Source organism: Chiloscyllium plagiosum, chromosome 16 (genome assembly GCF_004010195.1).
Source record: "Chiloscyllium plagiosum isolate BGI_BamShark_2017 chromosome 16, ASM401019v2, whole genome shotgun sequence".
Classification (NCBI taxonomy): Eukaryota; Metazoa; Chordata; class Chondrichthyes; order Orectolobiformes; family Hemiscylliidae; genus Chiloscyllium; species Chiloscyllium plagiosum.
In genome coordinates this window covers 56,102,682-56,120,211 of record NC_057725.1, presented here as the reverse complement: position 1 = coordinate 56,120,211, position 17,530 = coordinate 56,102,682, and the positions used below count along the sequence as shown (strand labels likewise).

At 42.7% G+C, this 17,530-nt stretch overlaps 1 protein-coding gene across 6 annotated transcripts in view; it reads left to right on the top strand.

Moving 5' to 3' along the window:
- Nucleotides 1-17,530, top strand: part of syt12 (synaptotagmin XII) — a 206,552-nt gene that overhangs the window by 147,893 nt on the left and 41,129 nt on the right. For 3 of the 6 annotated variants that reach the window (XM_043706175.1, XM_043706170.1, XM_043706172.1), the window contains exon 2: nucleotides 9,414-9,529. The gene's annotated coding sequence lies outside the window, so the exon portion shown is untranslated. Of the gene's footprint in view, nucleotides 1-4,097; nucleotides 4,238-9,413; nucleotides 9,530-17,530 lie in introns of those variants that run through there. The other 3 variants (XM_043706171.1, XM_043706174.1, XM_043706173.1) reach the window with 2 other exon arrangements.

The following is a 17,530-nucleotide window of genomic DNA, read 5'->3' as shown; positions in this document are numbered from 1 at the left end:
AGTTGGAGGTGGTGTTAAATCAGAGGAGGAGTGCAACAAAATGCAGAAGGATAAAAAGGTCACAGAATAGGGTTTAACTGACTAATAAACTTCAATGTACCAAGTCACGAAGTGCTTTCAGGTACAGAAACTTTCAACCCAACCTGGTAGTATTTATATTTGATACAAACCTCCACCAATCCTTTCCAATTTAAATTCACCAACATATCTTTTTATTCACTTCTTCCTCATTTACTCATAGACTTTGAATGTGTCTCTTTATCTCTATATCTCTATCTATTAATTGCAGTAAAAGTGGTTAAATCAGACTATGGCTATGCTAATGAGACATTATCTTTGCAAAAAGAGATACAGAGTCACGCGAATTTTCATTCTCTTGCAGCCTCATAGCAAATTGAAGCTGCAGCAAGATATAGGTTTTAAATAAAGTTAATGTTTTCTTTACTTCTGTAGAGTCCGTGAATATTCTTTAGCAATACATTGAGTCCAAGAATATGTCAACTACTTCTTGTGATATTTCTGCATCCTAATGGTTCCTGAGGTAAAAGAAAATCATGAATTTTCTAGTTTTTAGAGAAACTAAAAAAAACTAGAAACTACTGATAGTTGTTTTATGAGTAACTATCTGCATATTTCTAGCCCTGCTCTGTTTTCACTCATGAGTGTGAAAAGGTTCTCCACACCTCTCCTATATTTTCTTAATCTTCTGTCTCAATCAGGTCTTAGTCTTCTATTTTCCAGAGATAGTGAGCCCCAGCACTATTCAAACTTTCCTAATAGGCGTTGCACCTCCACTTAGTACCATGCTGGTACAACATTTTGCATCATCTTAGTGTCTCCATGTCCTTTTAAGAATGTGGCGACCAGAAGTGATCGGATGTGTGGTCTCACCAAGGTCGTACACAAGTTTAACTTAGCTTTAATTCTTTTCTTCCATTTCATTATTTTTGAAAAGAACTAAAGGGGTTTTGTTTACATGCTTAATGGCCTCACTAATAACCATTTTCAGCGATTTGTTTGTTTGTGCACCAAATCCCTGTCTTCCTCTACCGCATTTTGACATATATTTTCCAAGTGATTTGTGGCCTCCGTATTGTTCCTATAAAACTGTGCAACCTCACTCATATCTATTGAAGTTAATTTGTCAGTGACACTTCCGTTCTGCAAGTTATTGATGTTGTAGGTTACAGTACCACGGGCAGGCAGCTTGTAGTTGGGGTGGAATGGTCAGGGAATCCTCATTGACCTGGGAACTGCATACACCAAGTATGGTTTTGCTGGAGAAACTGGACCAAGATGTATAATCCCTAGTGAAATTAAGAAGCCAGATCTAGCACAGGCTTCCAAAGTAATTCAGTTTAACATCAATACTAAAGATCTTTATGGTTATTTGAAGGAGTTCATTCACATGCTTTCTAGTTACTTTTGGATGTGTTATGACACACATCCAGGGTCAAGTAGGGCTCGAACCTGGACCTTCAACCTCAGAGTTAGCGATACTATCACTGTGCTGCAGAGCCTTAATACTCCTTTCTATTGCCTTTGGGAAGGTAGAAGTGAGATACCTTCTTTGAACTGCAGCTTGGCCTAACCAATGTTCTGTAAATCTACAACATGACGTTCCAACTCCTATACTCAATGCACTGACTAATAAAGGCAAGCATACCAAATGTTGCCTTCGCTATCCTGTCTGCTTGCGAATCCGCTTTCAAGGAACTATGAATCTGTACACCAAGGTTTCCGTTCTGGTACTTTGCTGTATTAATAAGTTGGACAAAGAGTAATCTCTTTGCAGGTAAAGGAATCATTCACGCTGGGGATGCCAGCTCTCCTGGTGAAGTTGTATGCTTCACCTATTTCCCTTCAGCAAAAGTGCTCAGTAAACTCAAGATATTGTAGATATTCTGGAAGGAACACAGCATGCAAATGTTCACAGCCATGGCCAATCCACCAAACTTAGTTATGAGGGAACCACCTAATGAAATATTACTGGGGGCTTCTAATCATTGTGGTGAAATAATGATTAGAAGTTTAGCTTCAATATTCCCACTAGAGGGTTTTGCAGCTAACAGGGGTGAGGCAGATGTCATAAATCCTGGAAAATAATAATCTATTTGTTATGTAAATCTGAAAGATGCACTGGCACCTGTAGTTTAATTACATCAAAATCAATGTATTCTCCTTGAATGGAGGAATTTATTATTAATATTATTTATTTATGGAATGTAGGCTGGGGCAACATTTATTTCTCATTTCCTGTTGTCCTTGAGAAGATGGTGTTGAGCTTCTTGAACCGCAGCAATCCATTTAATGTAGATACACTGGAGCATTGTTAGGAAGGGATTTCCAGGATTTTGAAACAGAAACAAGAACTTTCCAGTTTCTTTCGATTCTTTTGCACTGAGCAATAATGTGAGCTCTCTTACCTTGCGTGGTTTTATTCAGCTAATGCATTTCACTGACTGAGTCTGCAAGGTAACCCAGTTTAGCCACCCACACATCAACATTCGCTGGCTTGTTCAGGTCTATTATCTGCTAAAAACGCATGCCTGAGTTCAAATTCATGAATAAGGATATTGCCCCAAGAAAGTCATCCTAGTCCGGTTGCAAGAGTGTGGATTGTGCTCCGAATCTACTTCAGCACGAGGTAGGGGGTGGGGGGAAGTGGTGGTGGTGTCCGGATGTTTATCCACAGTGACAGGGAGATGGTGGGCAGGACCTGATTCTGGGATTCCCACCCCCATTTCCCATCACACCTACTTTAAGCAGCGCAGATGGAAAGCCTGCATTCATTGGTCCTGACTTTGCCAGCTCCATTGTTAGAGTAGCCAATCCTGGAGTGTTGATGAAGTCTGAAGGAACTGAGGTTCACAAAAGCTTAGAGGTGTTGTGAGCTATAGGGAATTCCTTTTCTGTACTTTGGGAGCCTTCTGACAGGTAAATTCTAACTTCAAGCATTGCTAACTTTGCACATCATAATAAAATGCTTGTTGGCTAAGTTATTTTAATGCAGTAATTGATTAGAAGATTCTATCCTTAAAAGATAAGTGACTATTATATTACTATTCCATTGTAAGTGGAAGAGTCTTCAGCTGTTTAGAGTAAATTATTGTGTGAATAAAGTTATGTTCTATGTTGAACAATGTTGATATTTAGGTTTGACTGTGTCAGTTGAACCCTGTGGTTTAATATTTTCATTGAATGTCAGCTCAAACATCTGATTAGCTGAGTCTTAATTGTTTCACTTCTTCAAAGCTGGAATAGAAGGCTGTGATTTTTCAGTGACTCCAAACGCTTTAGTATATTCAGCTTTAGAGGTTATGTTGACAGAGTTTTACAATGGACTCCCATTATGAATGCTTTGCTGAGTTCTAAACACCCCTGACAAATTCAGCTCAGCAGGTGATGATTAAACCAGCCTTCAAGGGAATTGTGATTTTGTTTGACAGTTTTACAACCGCGCTAGAATTATAGAATTGAAGTGGCCCTTCTGAATGGTGGTCTGTTTAATTTGGCCATTTTTTTTAAACATCTCAAAGATTTCCCCATGTTATCATAGGTGTTATGAATTCTGTACAAAATGGATACTTGTAAATTAGCATTTCGAGTTCAGAAAATGGTGAGTGACCATGGGAGATATAGAGGGAGCATAGATCAATGAGGAGTATGGCATGATCTTAGGCCATGAACTGAAGGGAGATAAGAACAAGGAGAAGTGAAGATGCATGGGGTTGAGGAATGAAGGGATGAAGGTTTGCTGCCTCACACTCATTACAGAACGGGACTGATGCCCCAATGAATAAAGATGGACTGAATGGAGGCAGGGCTTCTAACATGCCCACCTTGTGGTCTGCCTTCCTTTGTTACCGTCTAAAGGTCTGCTTCAGTAGATGATGACCCTGACTCCAGCCTTTCCTCACTACCCCATCATGAAGGTAGAGTAGGCAGGCACTGCAAGTCAGCATACAAGGTCACGACATTGGCTCTGGTGCAGAGTTACCTGGACTCAAAACGCTAGCTTGCTCTGTCTCCACAGATGCTGTGTGATTTCTAGCATTTTTTTTTGTTTTCAGTACAGATGTCAGCATCTGCAGTAATCGGCTCCTGCATCATAATGTTGGGAAACGGTCTTTCTTCAAGAACAAAATTTCAGCTCATGTAATTTGTTGCTCTACATCTGAAGAAAATAAAGACTCACACTTACATAGTGCCTTTCATGACCACCAGACATCTCAAGGTATTTTACAGTCAATGAAATATTTTGGAAATGGAAAGGTCACCCTAGTCCTAGTGGACCCGTGGGCTGCTCTCTTATTAAAGAGAACCAGCTGGTGATGGTTTAATGTGAAAGTCTCTACACCGCGGGTGAGGGTAGAGGTTGAGAGAAAGAGTCCAGTGTTGGAATTGAACCCACGCTGCTGTCATCACTCTGCATCGCACACCAGCCATCCAAACTAACTGACTCCCTATGCTGAATACAGGAAGCACATCTATCAATCTGTACACAGGAGGCTTCCACTAACAGCAATGTGAAAATGAGCAAATCTTTTGCTGATGTTGATTGGAAGATATGTATAGGACAGTTACCATGACAACTCTCCAGTTTTCTTTGAACTAGTATCATGGAATTCTTTTGAGGGGTCAGATGAGGTCTTTGTTTAACACATCATCTAAAAAAATTGGCATCTTTAGCAGCACAGGTGTTACCCCCACTAAAGCATTAGGGTGTTAGCCTTGATGCTTGTTTGGAAATCCTAGCATTGGCCTTAAATACACATTGGTCTGACTCAGAAGCAAAAGTGTCAACTGAGCTATTCCTCTCACACTTCATCATATTAACAAGTTTAACAACAGCGATGTTGAGAATATCTATATCTATCAATATCTATCACATCAAGCCCCTTGTAAGCAAGATATTAATATAGTGCATATGCAAAGACTTTTTAGGTCTTTCACAATGCCAGAATCCTTTCGGGTCATTGCTGCACTCAATGCAACTTGTACAGCTGATTTCATTTCTGTATGAACAGAATAATCAGGTGCAGGAGTAGACTATTCAGGCCCTCAAGCCTGCTCTGCTCCTTCGCATATTGTGGCTGATGGATACTCAGCTCCAGATTCCTGCCTGCGCCAATAACCTTTGATTCCCTTGTTGGTTAAGAGTTTATCTACCTGAATTCCTGAAGAAGGGCTCATGCCCGAAACGTCGATTCTCCTGCTCCTTGGATGCTGCCTGACCTGCTGCGCTTTTCCAGCAACATATTTTCAGCTCTGATCTCCAGCATCTGCAGTCCTCACTTTCTCCTATAAGAGTTTATCTACCTCGGCCTTAAAAATCAATGCAAACAGTTCAAAGATGTCATCAGTTTTCTGTTGTCTTGAGCTCTTCGCAAATCAAAACATCTCCTTGTATTTCCTCATTCTAAACATACTAAACAGGCAGGGGGATGGGACATTTTTAGAAATGTTTGTGTATTCAACCAAGTACTTGCTACACAGTTGAACATCCCACTGTGAAATATGTCTTTGACATTAATTAATTTGACATTAAATGATGTTTGACATTAATTAATTTGGCATTAACTGAATGTCATTTGATATGAGTATTTCTGCTTTACAAATATTTCACTTACTGCTACTGATATTCTATCAACAGCTCAGCAACTGTATGTGTTTTTTCTTTCTGCTTTGACAATTTTCTTTGTCACTAATTAGGATGAGACAACAACACTTTAAGAGTGCCTCATTGTAGATTTTGATACTTTGGTGCTGAAGAAATCCTTTCACTGAAACAAAATTAATTTTGCCTATCCTCCTATCTTTTACACAGGGTGATTGAATGTCTCTGTAATTTAAAGGGTTTTAAAAATGCATCAGGTAGTACTAGTGTTCAAACTTACACATTTAAGTTGGCGGCAGCAAAGTAGGTAGGAAGTATTCAGCTCCTGGATCTGTCTGCTTCTGATCAGCAGGCCTGCCACATCCTGCTTCTTTTTCCACCACTTCATAGAAGCCCTACAGTGTGGAAGCAGACCATTCAGCCTATCAAGTCCACTCTGACCCTCTGAAGAGCAACCCATCCATGACCACTCCCCTACCTTATCCCCGCAGGCCTGCAGTTTCCACATCAATCCACCTAACTGAACACTATGTTCAATTTAGCATGGCCAATCCACCTAACCTGCACTTGTTTGGGCTGTGGGAGGAAACCAGAGCACCTGGAGGGAACCCACGTAGACACGGAGAGAATCCATAATGTACTATCCACTGGATTTTTTGTAAAACCACGTGTGACAATAAATTACTATTCTATTCTACATTGCTAAAGTAGTTTATTTCCACTTGCCGTACAAATAAACCTTAAATTGAAGCAGTCAAGAGTAGAGTGGTGCTGGAAAATCACAGTAAAATAGACGTTTTGGGCAGGAGACGTTTCCTGCTCCTCGGATGCTGCCTGATTTGTTGTGCTTTTCCAGCACCACAGTGATCTTGACTCTAATCTCCAGCATCTGCAGTCCTCACTTTCACCTGAATTGAAGCAGCTGAGCTGTCTTCCTATTCGTTAATTTTATCAGCGTTGTGTTAGTTTTAGACATTGGTCACTGTTTTAAAAAATTCTCAAGGTCAGGTTCGTGGGAGAGTAGTCTGACACAGAACAAACGACCAAGAGGCGAGTCTGCTAGTCCTATTCGTTAATTTTATCAGCGTTGTGTTAGTTTTAGACATTGGTCACAAAGGGGTTGTTCAGGCCTGAGGGGTGAATTGGATGGAGAAAGATCTGTAGCATCACATATGGGTTTAGTTGTTATGAAGCTGTTGGTCTCATTAAACATTTATCCATATCTGGTATACATTGCATGCATTTACCTCAATTTTTCTTGCTCTTTGCAATTTTTCTAGCTCCTTCTAAAAGATAGTTGGCACAAGGGGTCCTAGATTTATGTCATCTGTCTATCTGCTGCCAACATTGGCTCCTATGCTACTAACCCAGCCAATAAATGCTGTCCTAGCCAGCAATACCCACAATCCATGATGGAATATAACAGGAAAAGAATTAGGGAGAACAGCAAACAGTATTCACTACAACCTTGAATTGTACACATTCAGTCAGACTGGACTGAAAATCCAAATCTACATCCTTCATTTCAGAAACAGAGCTTTCTCCTATTTCAGGGCTAATTTGCAAAGTGGTAGGGAATTAACCTTACTGGTAACAGTAGACGGCAGGAGAGAAGTCAAGAATAAGCAAGGCCCTAAGTAACAATATTCACCTGACCCCGTTGCAATAAATCCTTGAGCGACAGTGACACCATGTCTCCACTTTTTCCCCTTATCCACCTTAATTCCAAATATTGATTCACAGGGCACACACAGCCAGACGAGACCCAGAGGAGCCCACCATATTGCAAGTGGAGCAAGAGGATTGCAAGGAGAATGGTACTGAGCTACCAGATAATCCCATGGCAAGCTCAGCCAGAACGACTCCGATAATTTGAGCGTGCAAAACCTTGGTTGCACCTCAAGGCCCAACCACTGCTGTCCCCCTACTGACCCCAACCCCTACTCACAATCCCCAAGAGAAATCATTCCCAGATTTGAAAATTCTTCCATCTCACTCACATTCTTCCTGATCTCCAAGGCCACCTCCTCTGCACCATCCCCAAGATTCTAATTTCTCTCTCTCCCTCTTTTATTCTCTCTCTCTCTCTCTCTCTCTGCTGCCTTCTTGAACCACTGCAAACCATGTGCTAATGCTGACAGACTCGTCCCTAACTTGAATGCTGGGACTATTGGACGGTGCTCCTGTATAAATTCAGTCCAAATTCCTGCTCACTCATCACCCATATTTACTGACCTACATTAGCAGGAATGGAATTGTCTGTAAAGTCTAGGAATCAATGCAGTAATGATAAAGATCTGAACTCCAGGCATCTCCATGTTTAAGATAACTTGTAGCTTAAAGAGTGGGATTAAGCAGAATTCTCATTCTCTTTTGCACATTACTGTATGAGCCCAGAAAGGAATTGATCAAGTTTAGCCAATTGTGAGGCTGTTGGTCATAGATTTCTGCCATAATTTCTTCAGATTGCTAGGGCTCCATTTTCTATGCTCTGCACTGAATCTACTGGGGTCCAGGAGTCACACTCTCATTCTTATGGATTCCGGAATCTTCCTTGAGAAATTGTGAATGCACAGTGACTGCTTTCTGGGAGATTATCATGGGAGGTGAGGGGAACTTTGGATGCACCACAGGTGGGTCCACAATAATGACCACCTAATAATGGACAGCTAAGTGGTATGGGTGATGTTAATGAGGGAAGTAAAGTTGCCATAATCCCAGAAGACCATAGGGCTGCTTCTCATCACAGAGAGATGAATGGTGGTGGTTTAACCATCATGCCTCAGGCAAGGGGAGGGGTTGAGAAGAGGAGTCCTTCATAGTAACCTCAGCCAATGCAGGAATTGAACCCACACTGTTGGCATTACTCTGCATCACAAACCAGCCGTCCAGCTAGCTGAGTTAACTAACCTGTCGTGAGGGGAGTACATTATGGGCAAGGGCGTGGTTTGCCTCATTTAGCCCTTAACCCTCATTGCCAGGGACACCTGTGAGTTCCTACCAAGAGCATTGCTTGGGGTGGAAGTGGAGATGTGGAGTAAAAAAAATAATCACAGTCCACTTTCAGAAATGTAGTCTATCCCAAAGCAATTGATTGTCATGCAGAAACTGGTAGAATAATACCCATTTTGAGCGGTTGACCTTTCCCAGAGTGTAACAGGCTAGCACACATAGTGCTACAACAAAATCCTTCCCCTCCCTGAAAAGCCTAGCACTCCATTTCACATCTGTTCCCAACATTTAAATTTTGCAGAGGCTAGTTAGCACTGACTAGGTGCTGAAATTTAGCTCCTCCCTAGACCTGTGCTTGTCCACTCCCATCCCTCTCGAAGGCTTATGATCAGATTAGATTCCCTACAGTGTGGAAACGGGCCCTTCAGTCCAACAAGCCCACACCGACCCTCCGAAGAGCAACCTACCCAGACCCATTCCTCTACATTTACCCTTGATTAATGCACCTAACACTATGGGCAATTTAGCTTGACCAATTCACCTAACCTTTGAACGGTAGGAAGAAACCGGAGCACCCAAAGGAAACCCACGCAGACACGGGGAGAATGTGCAAACTCCACACAGACAGTTGCCCGAGACGGGAATTGAACGCAGGTCCCTGATGCTGTGAGGCAACAGTGCTAATCACTGAGCCATCGTGCCACCTGTGCTGAACTGTTTGCATCCTGTTTTCTCCAAAGCATTTGTTGCATCTCAAAATGGAAGGGTCTCCTGTGATTTAACCAGGATATGAAAAACAACTGCATGCCACAATAATAATGATGCTTTGATTTTTCAACAGCAGATATGCCTGAATGTGATTGGCCTGCGATTGCTGCCTGACACCTGAACCAAGGAGCAGGGTTTTATGTCTCCAGAGGCACTGGGAAGGCATTTGGATCAGTGGGCCACTATAAGGTAGGTAGAACATTGCTGAGCTACTGCAGCCAAGGTCAGACTATTGCCATGTCAGCTCCACTTGGGAGCTCATCATAAATAGCAGCTGGGACCCAAATCTAGGAATCCCCACACTATTCCCAGGTCTTCTGATTTTTGGCTGTGCCTTTTTTTAAAAAGGGGTAGTTGGTTTAGGTCACAGATCTACATCTAGCATTCCCACCGTGACCGGCTTTATTGCGGAGATGGGTATGGACTATTCCCCTGCAATTATCATAGAGTTGACAAGATCTACCAGAGAAAGGCATTTCAGAAGTATAGTGAACCATTGTTTGCATGAGGGATCCTGTTGAAGGTTGGGTTCAAAGGATCCTCTACTTGCTCTCCATGTCAAGGTATGGTCTCTTCAAACAATCTCCATGGCACATCATGGTATCCCCCTCTCCCATGACCAATAAGGCCCCGTCTCAAGATATGGCCCTTCCATGTCTACTCACCCACTCTACCTGGATAAAAGCAAGGAATGCAATAGTGTTGCTGTATTTGTTCAAAATAAAGCCTTTAATAAATATGGTTCATTCTTAATGGAAGTTCAGGGAGCAAGGCCCAGGAGATTAGAATGGGTTCTTAATTGGTGGGAGAGAATGAAATTGCAGAGAAAATGCCCCAGGAGATTGAGCTCAAATAGAGGATGTAGAGAAATGGGTTGAGGGTGGCCATAGATACCAACATTTCCTGCAAAGCTAGGAGCAACACCACTAAGGCTCCGTTGGGATGCCCTCTGAGAGGTGGCCCAAACACCCAGCCCACTGCCTGGGTGAAATCTCTCTTGGTTCGGGTTGGTCTGTGCCATTGGGTTTTACTCTGTAAAGTTCAACGAATGGCTGAGGTTCTCCATTCAGATTTTATCACCACACTGATGCCGAGTCAAAACAGAATCCAGGGAGAGAAACTTGGCCTGTTAAAAATGGCATTGAGCAGGGATTCTAGTCACGGTTTCATGAGCAGGTTGTACTATCACTATTAGTCACATCCATGTTTGGGGCATTATATCTATAGCTATCAGAGACGTACAGATTCTTAGGGAGGGACACTGGGCTGAAACTTGTGTTTTTTTGGCTGTCAATTTTGTCAAGTTTCATGGAGAGTTTCTCTCTGCAGAGCCTATTGAATTTTCTCATTTGTCTTTCCAAACACAGCATATTAATTACTTAGTACACCACTATTGATACCCTCAAGTTCGATGTTTTGATTCTTCCACTCAACAAAGCCAAAAGAACTCCCCACTGCCTGGATATCCCAGAGTGGATTACACTCTACCTTTGCACCTGTACCCATTGCCCATCAAGAATTGTGCTCTACCCCTCTCACTCTTACAAGCAATATCCTCACTCACTCACTTTCACTTTGCCCTGCCCCCAAAACTCCAATACTACATGCCCTCTGCACTGCCTGCTCACCCACTCAGGTCACCTCAGCCCTTTCCCCCTGTATCAACACTAGCAACTGTTAACAACTCCCTTACTACCTGCCACTCTCTTTTTACAGTAGAATACAGCACACAACAATGCAGGGAAAAGCCGAGAGAGGCAGTGGGCTGCCTGACACTCAGCTCCTCAGCCGTTATATGGACAGCATCTCGTTTCTGACTTCCCCATGTAGCTGATTGATGGTGTTCAAGCACCTGGACTGATATCGCAGGCTGTCCTTGACTTACCGCACTGGGACCCCCTGACCAAGAGGTCTCTTGATAGACTGCTGACAACAGAGATAACCTTTGTATTTGCACTAAATGGCAAGGCAAGACAGAGGTAATGCAGGACTGGCAGCTCTGGTTAAAAGGGCAATATGCAAAAAGGCAGAGCAGGAATGCTGTGAATGTTCAGACAGGTTTAAAGGGAGCAAGTGCTAAAAGAGCAAACAAATATCCCTGAAATGCAGACTGGTCCACTCCATGAATGCAGCAGCATTGCGATAGCTGCCAATAATCCCCGAGATGAAGCATGGCCATGTGGTATCATGTTTCACGTGGGTCAGAGATGAGCCATGATAATGCAGAGAGGCAGGAAATTGTCTGATGTCAAGGTCCATGGAACTGGGGAAAGTGTCACAGTGACTCAGTGGGTGGCACTGCTGCCTCACAGTGCCAGGGACCTAGGTTCGATTCCCACCTTGGGCAACTGTCTGTGTGGAGTTTGCACATTCTCCCCGTGTCTGCGTGGGTTTCCTCCAGGTGCTCCGGTTTCCTCCCACAATCCAAAGATGTACAGGTTGGGTGAATTGGCCATGCTAAATTGCCCATAGTGTTAGGTGCATTTGTCAGGGGTAAATATAGGGTAGGGGAATGGGTCTGGGTGGATTACTCTTCGGAGGGTCAGTGTGGACTTGTTTGCCCGAAGGGCCTGTTTTCATACTGTAGGGAATCTGGTCTAATCTAATCAAGGTTCTTGCTGCCTGTGGAATGTGCTCTGGGATGCTGGAGATGGAGATCCAGTAGTTAGCATGGTTTACCCACTCTGACTTTCTGAATTCTCAACGTCCAGCTTCCTCACAGAGGCTAGGATAGGAAGCTGGACAAGAATGAGGCTGAAAATGAGCAATGATTCCCATAAATAGGTGTCTCATTACTCCCCAGCCAGACTCTCACTTGGAACTCTTTTGGAAAATGTTCCAAATGTTGAGCAAGGCCTCACTGGACTTCTCATATGGTTTTCCCAGATTTCTTGTCATCTACCATGTTGTTCAAGCCCCTGTAAGATTCCAAATTGTGTTACTACTGATCATGAGGGAACTTAATCTTAGACTAATACATTTTTACTTACCATTTGTTAATAACAGTTACTGTTTTGCTCTGTGTTTGGAGTCTAACTCATCTCTCAAAGTACTGCTGCTGAAGTCAATGGAACTTTGTGCACAAACTCTTTATTTACAGCTTGGACATGGCATGGTGGCACAATGGTTAGTACTGCTGCCTCACAGTGCCAGGGACCCGGGTTAAATTCCAGCCTCGGGTGACTGTCTGTGTGGAGTTTGGACATTCTCCCTCTGTCTGTCTGGGTTTCCTCTGGGTGCTCTGGTTTCCTCCCACAGACCAAAAATGTGCAGATTAGGTGAATTGGCTATGCTAAATTGCCCATTAGGTGCATTACTCAAGGTGAAATGTAGGGGAATAGGTCAGGGTGGGTTACTGTTCGGAGGGTCAGTGTGGATTTGTTGGGCCAAATTGCCTGTTTCCACACTGTAGGGATTTTATTCTATTTTATGAATATAGACATTATCTCTGGACTGTTTGAAATGCTCCTTTCTATTTCTGTCTACACAATCATGTTCTTCAGTAATGCCTTGTTTGTACAAATCTCAATTCAAGCTTCTGCATTCATTCAAGGACCGTGGAATCAATTTTTAATGTGAATAAAGTTGTATTCATCTGCAAGTCTCTTAAACTGTTCATTTGAAAACTGTGGACCTTTGGATTAGATTACACTGTCAAGAATTGAGTAGATTCTCGAGGGATTCTATGCTGTGCTTTTGTGTAGATGGTTTACCTCAGTCCACCTTGAGTAATGGCCTATGATGATAATGAAGATCTTGCATTTGAATTTGAATAACTCCATTGCAAGCCATACCTATGGTTTCATTTAACTTCACTAGATCCACACAGATTTTTATTGAACCATTTGATTTTGGTGCTGTAAACATATCCAAATACTATCATGTTTGAACATATATTCTATTACACATGGTGGCACAGTGGTTAGCACTGCTGCCTCACAGCACTAGGGTCCCAGGTTCGATTTCAGCCTCAGGTGACTTTCTGTGTGGAGTTTGCACATTCTCCTCATGTCTGCGTGGGTTTTCTCCGGGTGCTCAGATTTCCTCCCACAGTCCAAAGATGTGCAGGTCAGGTGAATTGGCCATGCTAAAGTGCCCATAGTGTTAGTCAGAGGGAAATGGGTCTGGGTGGGTTACTCTTCGGAGAGTGGGTGTGGACTGGTTGGGCCGAAGGGTCTGTTTCCACACTGTAGAAAATCTAAAAAAATAATCTGCATCTTAAATATTATCCATGGCTCTTTTCTTTGGCTGTATAGGTAGACTGGTTTCATAGTAATCTTATGGTAATGTAGTTCCCTGTCTTCAATTGTTCCAAAGCTTAGAACAATGTTTGGAACTCCCCTCTACATTCACTTCCTTAAGCTACACTTTCATCCATCTTGTGAATTAGTGTAAGCTTTCAGCATGCCTTCCTGCTTAACAGAGAATATTCTTAACTCTGAACAGCAGGCAGATTCCATGATTTTTCTGATGTGTCACCTAAGCTTTGCCATAAGTTGTCCTTCTACCCCAAGTGATGATCCTCCAGGTCTCTTTAAGTTCATAGGAAATGGCTGTAACTTAGTCGTTCTTAGCCAATAACACTGAGACACCGACTCTGACAATCCTTTTCTCTCGGCGTGCTCATTGGGTATTTTTAAAGATGTCGGACAGATCTTTGTTAGGCAAGGTGTTGAAGGGTTAGGAGGGATAGATAGGAATGTAGAATTCAAAAGAATCACAAACAGATCTTGTTGAGTGGTGGCACAAGCTCAAAAGGCTGAAAAGCGTATTTCTGCTCCTAATTAAATGTTCCACTCCCTCCCAATTCTCTTTACATAATAATGTGGCACTGATATCATAATACAACATCATCATATATTTTTCTGATGTTGACCCCATTACTGTACAGTTATTAATGAAATCAAAGTTCATTCCTATTCTAGTTAGTAAGTTGCCCTGCAAGCTTTGTATTCCTTTTTCTTGTCTGTTCATGGGTGGTCTCCTGATTCTTGGAATAGTTACAGAGCAGCAACTGATGCAAAACCACAAGCAAAAATGTTAACTGGAGGGGACCCAAGGTTTATTTGATAAAGTCATGTAAAGTTGTAGAAGCCACTGCGTATATTCAACTGTCACGTGATCACGTTTCATATATCAGTGTGAAAAATCACATCAAACCTCAAGTAAAGACTCTAATTAGAGTTGGCAACCCTGCCTGTATACCACTTCTGTGCTTCGAACCAGATTTCCCTCACCTCTGCTCTTGTTGTCTAAATCCCATCTATCAAACATTGATGCGAATGGATAGACTGAGCTCCGCACACCAGGTGCACCTCTGTCATGAATTCTCCTTGGGACTGCCTGACAGAAGATGATAAATCTCTCGCTCTCTCTCGTTCTCTCTCTCTTCCTTCCCCCTCCAAATAAGACCCAAAATTTACCTTTGATTGGGTCTTGTCAAGTTTGACACAAATGTGACATTTTTGAGGTTTGCTGTGCCTTTTCAAAGGACATCCTTATTCATTATGATTTGGAGATGCCGGTGTTGGACTGGGGTATCCAAAGTTAAAAATCACACAACACCAGGTTATAGTCCAACAGGTTTAATTGGAAGCACACTAGCTTTCGGAGCGACGCTCCTTCATCAGGTGATTGTGGAGGGCTCGATCGTAACACAGAATTTATAGCTATAAATTCTGTGTTACGATCGAGCCCTCCACAATCACCTGATGAAGGAGCGTCGCTCTGAAAGCTAGTGTGCTTCCAATTAAACCTGTTGGACTATAACCTGGTGTTGTGTGATTTTTAACCTTGTTCAATATGGCTGTGTCCCTGCTGGAGAGCCATAAAATTCTTCTTAATTGCCCTAACTGGCTGCTTTAATGTGGCAGGAATCCTGCTGAAGGCTAACCAGGGCACTTCAGTTATCAAGATTGAGGACCATGAGTAAGGTGAAGTATCTGTAAATGCAGAGATTCATAGTAGAGTGCATGTGTAAACTCTGACAGTTCAATGAGGGAGAAAATGGGACCTCCAATGACTAATGTGTTTAACTGATCTGAGAAGCCAGATCAGTTAAACTAGAATGTGAAACTAGAATGTCACCTCATTTTACCACTACCAGGAATACATGATCAGGAGCTGCCTCCATTCTCAAATTCTCTCAAGAGGCAAACTCAAAATTCCTCTTATTCATTCACCTCACGGCTGAACATGAACTTGTTACTACCACCAGTTCATAAAATATTAATGAAAATTTGGTTCTCTCTCCCAGGAGACCAGTGGGTTGCCTTGGCAATGTGATTTTAATATAAAAGGGTCTCAGGCAATGTTCCATTATGAGCACAGTATTAACCAATTATTGTGATCTATGGCCTAAGGAAGAGGAAAGGGAAAAGCAGATTTCTCTTTTACATCTTGGCTTACAATCATCAGCATTGGCTGCCATTTCTGCATGGCCCTGCACAGCATTGTGGGAAAGATGGCTCCTCAAGGACAGCGGTGTTATTTAACGGGGGGGGGGGGGAATGAAAATATCAGAAAAGGCCTCAGAAGCTCAGCAGGTCTGGCAGCATCTCTGGAGGAAGACAAACAAAGTTAACCAAAGAAGAGCCATATTGCGCTGAAGATGTTAACTCTTGGATGACCTTTACCAGAAATTTGTCACGATTTGTCAGTGTTTCTTTCCATGATACCTAGTCAGTTTGTTCACGCTATTTTCCAAAACCTGCTACATTACCCATGTGTCAAGCCCCAGTGGTAGCCAGCTTGTCATATCTCCGTCTCACCACAGGCAGATATACTCCCTACCTCCAGAATGTCCTGGGATTCCTGGCCTGGGTCATTTTTAAAGCCTAGCCAGTCATTCAGCCAAGTGTTTCCAATTGAGATCTATCCTTCACCATACACGGGACACCAAAATCCAAACATTTCTCAGGTCACATGGGTGGCTCAGCTGGCCCTTCATTACAAACACAAGTGAACATTCATAAATCTCTTACTGTTTAAGAAGCAAACTAACAGCTTTTTTTCTTGTCCCTAGCATCATCACATCTGAGAGCCTTGTTTTTAAGAGAGTGGGACCTTTATCCTCAATGTGGTCTTACACCTTTCTCCTTGTTCACTGTCTGACTGTAATGTACTGGAAAACCTTCAAATGGTTTAAAACATTCATTTTTATTCCACAGCAACAAAAATGAAGAAAAACACAAACAGACACACATTGCATTTACCTTTGTGAACAAATATTGACTACTTGTCTTTTGAGCAACACCGATTTTACAATCATTGGGTAATAACTGCTTCCAGGTCTTTTCTAATGGAACTGCATGTAACTTAAGTCATGCCTGGCTTATTTTGCCTGGCCCAGCAACAATCTCACATACAGAATGCAATGTGCCTCCTGCTCAATATTCTCATCTTCCATCTCTGAAAATTGCTACTGCACTCTCAGTCTATCACGTCCCTTCTTTGCCTGCTCCAATTCTGCAGGGAACAGCATGCTAGAACTACGCCGCACACTCTTTGTAGAGTGTACTGGAGGTTTTCCCAAACCGATCCAAGCATTAGAACATTACCTTCAGCAGACCCATCTTCTGTTCCACAGTGGGCCTGGTTGAAGCATGGGCTGCATTGTAGCTATGCTCAGCCTCAGTCAAGGGATTGAATAACAGAGGGATCAACCACATTTGCAGATGATAACTTTGTGTCCCAGTTACCGTCCTCGTCAGGCAGCCGGCCCTTGAACTGAAGTAGGAACAGGAGAATTCTCAAAGGTACAGGGATCATAGTAACTCCCCGGTTACCTGGCACACACTTCTAAAATGGGATCACACATGACTTCTACATTGGTACAATGAAAACCTTGCCTATTGAGGAAGTACGTCACAGTATGATACAGCACCATCAACATGACGCATGTACAATCAATCACATGCTGCAACTGGGGAAAGCCAGCTACATTGGCACAGCCTCCCTGGCTGGAGGCAAGGGCAATGGAATAGAATGGTGTAACCTGGCACAAATAGCACCAGTCACTGCCTTGATACATTCGTGGATTGAGGACTGTGACATGCCAGTGAAGCTCCAGCAGTCAATTGCATTAAAATTTAATGCAGCTGTCACTTTGACAACCACCAGTATGGGTGTTGCACCCACCCCTCCATGTTGCAAGTCCTACTGCAGCAAATGACATCATTCTGTGACAGT